Source organism: Dermacentor silvarum, chromosome 4 (genome assembly GCF_013339745.2).
Source record: "Dermacentor silvarum isolate Dsil-2018 chromosome 4, BIME_Dsil_1.4, whole genome shotgun sequence".
NCBI lineage: Eukaryota > Metazoa > Arthropoda > Arachnida > Ixodida > Ixodidae > Dermacentor > Dermacentor silvarum.
In genome coordinates this window covers 97,566,792-97,572,990 of record NC_051157.2, presented here as the reverse complement: position 1 = coordinate 97,572,990, position 6,199 = coordinate 97,566,792, and positions in this window count along the sequence as shown.

Sequence of the window (6,199 nt, the reverse complement as noted above, 5' to 3'; positions counted from 1 at the left end):
AACTGTGCATCAGGATGTGAGACCCGCCATGGTGGCTTATCGACCAAACAAGTCATGCATTTGATTCTGGCCCACGGCGGCTCTATTTTGTCGTAGGACCGCCCGTGTAGAGAGAATTTGATGCATGGTAAATATCAAGTTGGCCAAATGACCTCCACAACGGCTTACTCAATCAGTTGATCGAACAAAGATAATTACCCATCTTTACCAAAGGTCAGCTGCAGCGAAATTTTGCATGGCGCAAATTTTGCATGTGCGACATTTCGGCGGTTGCGTGAGAAAGAACTCGCAGATATCGATATTTTCCGTAGCGCAACTGAAGGAAAACCAAAAGAAAAATCCCGCTGCCATTACAGCTGGCCGGAAGTATATAGAACAACACACGCACTGCCTGACCTGAACTGACGTGTCTGCCCGTTGCTTCGCACGCATGGTCCATATTGTGTGCGGCGGCATTTCCAAGACGTTCTCGTGTATATCAACGCCAAAAGATACCGTTGGGAGAGCTTCCACCATGTAAAGTGTGTATCTGGGATTGACGTCATATCCGCCCTATCGTGTAGCTGCGCGGCACTCCTATTTGGGTGCCTAAATATTCTGTTGCGACACAATCGGAACTCTGCTGCTTGTGGGGGTCGTAATCGCGTGGTTATTAGCCTTACACTGACTATGCCGTGAATACATTGGGTACATCAATTCGTTTTCAACAAAATTAGCTCGAGATTTCCACGTCCTTTAAAGGAATACTTCCGTAAATTAAAAAAAAATATATATATTTATTGGATGAACTGGAGGCTCTTGATCACGAAACCTTAGGAAAAGTACTGGCAAGCCTAAATAATTCACCGCAAGAGCTTTTATGCATTTTGGTTCCGTTTCCTAGGAGGCGTGTGTGGTATGACGTCATGAGAAGGTGGTCACGTGGGAGAACAATGTGACGTTTTGGCACTAGCTCGGTTATCTCCCGTGCTGCCGCTTGTTGCGAAGCCCGATTTAGCTCAGTAACCGATGACCGAACGAGCCGGAGTGAGTGCTAAACGTCACGATGTCCCTATATAAGTAAAGTACCGCCATCCTTTGATAAACGCCGCATCTCTCTCTCCTGTATCTCCGATTGGACGATGATAGCGCGCGCTTTTCACTTCTTTATATTTTCTTTTTTTCCGCCTCAGAGCCATGTTGAAAGTCCTCTGCGCAGCCGCAGTCGCCGGCGGCGGCGCGCGCCCGGCCTGAAAGCTTCAACTTGGACTTTCTAGGTGCGCCACCGTCGACTTGGCTTTCGCAAGCAAAAAGTAAAGAAAAAAGCAAGCGCTTTAGGAGAGGAGGCGGCGGAGGAAAGAGTAGATGGCGGTACTTTTATTATATTGACCCTTTTCGCGGCGATCCCGTGGGCGCTGCCATGTTTGATCACGTAGTGACGCGTCCATTGCTTGCCTCAACTTCCTCCGTTGCCTCCTTGTTTACAATGGAAGTGTATGACGCCGGCGCGGCTTAGAAAACCCCTGTTTTCGAAGATATCATAGACGGTGACTAGGTGGACGACACGAAGATTTGATAACAGCTTCAGAGAACACGCAAAAGCGCTTTAGGAGCTGAATAAGCTATGTCCAAACGGCGCAAGCAGCTTATATGGTGCTTGTTCTGAAAGCGGGGCTAAATATGTATTCCAAGCTATCCCAGCTTTCCGGTTACGAATTCAGTCAGGATTAGTGTTTTGCTCATTGTTATATAGATTCGGCAAATATTTTGAAGCAGTGGCTCGTAAGTTTTCTGACTCAGTGAAGTTCCTCGATGCGGCTACTATCTGATTATTTTCTGCTTAATCGCTCGCGGGTGTGCTCAGTTCCGATAGATTTGTTCTTGCTGCGCACAGTGCTTGAAGCGCAGCTGTTTTGTACATTGTAATACCTTGTAGCAAATATATATTACGGCTAGTAACTCGCTTACTCTTGTGGACCGTCACGAAATATTCAGCTTCGACCATTCGTGCGCCATAGGTGTAGTCCGTCATTTATTGTGCGTATACAGTGCGCATATATTCAAGTGTGCGCAGATTCACTTATTCTTGATACGTCCGCGATAGAGTGGGCGTAAGTTTTCCTGCCATTTGGGACAGATGTGTATATATAACGTGCGCGAAACTTACTATGACTATGTCATTGTTTAACGAGTGGTACTCACTCTTGCCGACGTTCTGGGGATGAAGCCCTTTATTTGAAGGTTAGCTATACAAGGCTGGCGGATGAGCAAATTTCTGTATCCTCGAGGAAAGCCGTACATCACGAAGTGCCGGTAACACGTTCGGATAGTTGCAGCAGTGGTCCGCGAACTTGGCCACACAGATTCATTCTCTTCCTTAACATGCCAGTCACTATTTTTGCAGCCAACTACTGCACGCGTCTTCAATCTACATGATTCAATCTAGCATGATTGGAGCATAGTGTGTTAGCAAAAACTCAGTTGCATTTCCGACAGCTGATCGCACAGAAGCAAGGTGGAAGCGGTAGTGGTTTCGTATTCGTGCGCGGTCGCGGTCGCTGAGGAGAGGTATGGCGCGCCGCCGTGAGCGCCATCTCGTTTCTCTAAAACAAACTGCTCCGCGAAAAGGGTCAATAGGGGTTTTAGTTCTGCGCGGAGGCGAGCACCATCTGGTGGTGTTGCAAGGAACCTAGCGCCGCGCGTAGTCTGCTGTGATTGGTTGGCTTATTCCGTAAGGGAACAGCCAGGCCGCAGTCACGGTCACGAAACCCGACGAGAACAGCTTCACATAAAAAAAAAAAGGTCGCGTCTTTTAAAACCGTCTTTATACTCGGAGTGCCATGCGTTTTTAACCAACCTTTTGTGCCCTCTATCCCTGTAAATAACACTGCCTCCAAAGGGTGGTAGTAAAGTTTAAGCATAGTCGACGGGGCGATGTGAAGCCGAGCGCTTCACCATCGACTCTGAGCTGAACTTCCTTGTTTTCGGTGCGAGCGATCGCCGTTGTTCATAGCAGTTTGATCGTTCTCATTAATTCGCTCCAGTTTCAATCGGATATTTCTGCCACTTTAATTAAGACACACAACATATGTGTAATGTGATGAAATGGTAATTGTGAGTGCGATAGTTTACGCACGCCGCTCTTCCTTCCTTTCTTTCGTTTTTTTTTTTAATTTGTGAATATGATCGAACGGACCTTTCCGTGCATTCTTTCGGCTTTCCACGCAAGAACTTAATTCGCGTTGGCGTGCATGGGGACCTTTATTGATCACACGTTAGCGCCACAAAGGCACAGTGACACTGAATATTAGTAAAGCAGTTGTGAAGTCGCATATTTGGCGGCTACTTGTCAGTGAAGAGGTATTTTCTCGCTTCGCGCTTATCGAGGCTCCGACACAGACGCGACACTAATTATTTTATTTTATATTTCACACATATTAAGTAGCAGAAGAGTTGATAACATTAGGTAAAGAAAAATATTAAGTGTTGCCTAGTGCATTTAAAGCTGCACTTATCGCAAAGAACCGTGTGAAGAAAGCAACTAGCATATAACAGCGGCATATACCGCCGCGCCGAGTCGTAGCAATAATCGCAGCCTAGCCGTAGCCGCAGTTGTAGCCGCTGTAATGCCTTCGGCCGTTGCGGGAATAAATAATTCCCATTGCGCGCAGTCTCGTGACATATCTGCCAATTGGTTTTGCCAAAAAGGTCACGAAGCTTCTTGTTATCCAGCCCCGCCCTACCGATTCAGCTCGCACTGACGGACAGGGGTCAGGAGCTGCTGGGAACATATGGGTCCCGTAACTAGGGAACCACCCCGTCTGGTGCCTGCGTGCACCACAAATATATTTTGGGCCCAATAAAGGTTTATTCATCATCATCACGAAGCTTCTGTTTACATAGATCCCAGCTGGTCAGCTCTGTTTCGTGAGTGTCAAACCAGGCGCACGCTGTCCCACTGAGGTAGAAAGCGACATTGGCGAGAGCCACTGTCGGGTCCCACCGATTGTTCGTTGCGACGCGCTCGTAATTCCCCAAGCCAGTCATCGACGTCGACGTTGTCGGTGCCGCAAAAAGAGCCAGGGTCGCGGCGTTGGATCAAGACGACTGGCTGGGGTGCCGGTGTTGCGGTTGACGCAATATCCCCGCCTGTTGACATGGTGGAACTTGCCAGGACACGACCGCTGCGGAGTTCCGTCTTTAGTAGGACCCCGCACCTCCACCAAAATGCCTCGGGAAACGGTGTAAATGAAAATATGTTTACAAACTATTTACAGCGAGCACTGCCAAGATAGCGGAAATATAATCTTTTCAATCGCTGTCTTCCTCACCCCAGTGGTCAACGTCGTCTTTCTCCCATTGCACGCAATCTCGTGACATTATATATATATATATATATATATATATATATATATATATATATATACAGAGTGCCCCAACTATGATGCACCGAGATTTAAAAATATGAAAATGCCACGTAGCTGGGCATAACCAAGGTAATGTTGTTTGCCGTCGCTTGGAGATACTTAGATTATTTTTTCATTCCGCCTAATTCCGTAATCATAGCCTTAATTATTCAACTTCTCAAATATTATTATTATTAGATTAAAAGTGTCAATGAAAAAATTGCAGAGCAACACGAAAAACTACCGATACAGCTTTCTGTTGCTCAATACGTGCTGCATAAAAGTGTTTTTTCGAGCGTGAAAGAAGCCCGCGAATACATGCAAAGTGCCTCGAGCGGCCAGTCGCGTGGTAATCTTGCCTGTATTCGCGGGCTTCTTTCACGCTCGGAAAAACACTTTTATGCAGCACGTATTGAGCAACAGAAAGCTGTATCGGTAGTTTTTCGTGTTGCTCGAAAATTTTCTCATTGACACTTTTCATCCATTTGTAATATTTGAGAAGTTGATTTATTAAGACTAGTTATGGAATTAGGCGGAATGCAAGAAAATAATCTGAGTATCCATCTTCAAGTGATGGCAACTTCAAGTGATTTCCATCTATACATGGCGCTTGCATACTTTTAAATCTTGGTGCATGATTGTTGGGGCACCCCGTATATAGCATGTGACTATTATATTAATATGAAATAGCCACACGCCGTGGTTATTCTGGCTCTTATGCGGCTTGCAACCTTAATGAAATGTCGGAAGCGCGACACGACTGCCGCGTGCGTCGCGGAGAGGTCAACTCATGCTGACGATTCTCTCGCTATCGCGGTATATACATGTATTTTGCCATTCAGCGCAGCTGGTAATAACGTTAATAGTGTTTCGCATAACTAAAGACGTTGTTGAACGCCAGTTCTTCAAACCGAAAGGCAGCAGGCGAAGCACTCGACGAGATTCTTTGCTCCGTGTTCCCGTTCAGACGTTTGGAGGACGGTATATGGCGAAGTGGGCATGAAACTCAAAACAGCGTCGTCATCGAGCCGGCTGCAAAGGTAATCGCTTTTTGGACTTGTTTCCGTTTAACCCGCCCCGATGACACAGAGCTGGTGCTAAGTACGCGAGGTCGCGGGTTCGATTGGCAGACACGCGTATAGGGCACATTTCGATAGGGGCTAAATGAAAAAAAAAAAAGAAAAACAAAAACGCCCATGTAACGCGCGTTTGGAGCCCGTTAAAGAACACCAATTGTTCAAAATTAATACGGAGTCTCTCACTACGGCGTGTAATCAGATCGTGGATCCGGCGCGCAAAACCCCAGTATTGTAACCCCGCTGGTGACTTGTTTCGGCGTGCCTCAGTAAGCACCAACTCGCCTAATTTTGCTGTTTTAACAGTAAGCACCTAAGCTTGGCACCTTCGGTCACGAATTAAGATCGAGGGGTCCGCATATATGGAACTGCTTTTCTTTAGAAAAGGATAACGTTTGCTTTCAGTGGTAATACATTGGCACTTTATCCCTGTGTGCGTCTCCCCACCTGTGGACGCCGTTCCTGAAGGGGTTAATATGGGTAATATAGTTGGCACAAAAAAAAAAAAAAAATCAAAGCCCCTTAAAGAAAGGTGGTTGAACGCGAAGCTTTCGCCAATGCACACTGAATCAAGTCAAAGTCCAAAGCGAACGACCACGCAACGAACCCAAGGAATGCTGAGCGACCCGATGCGATGCATATGTGATTCGATTGCTTGCTTAGGATTGTATTTTTTGAACGTTGAAGTTGAATGAAGACACACAGGGGCATTCGCCGCCAGATTCGCATGGCTCGGAG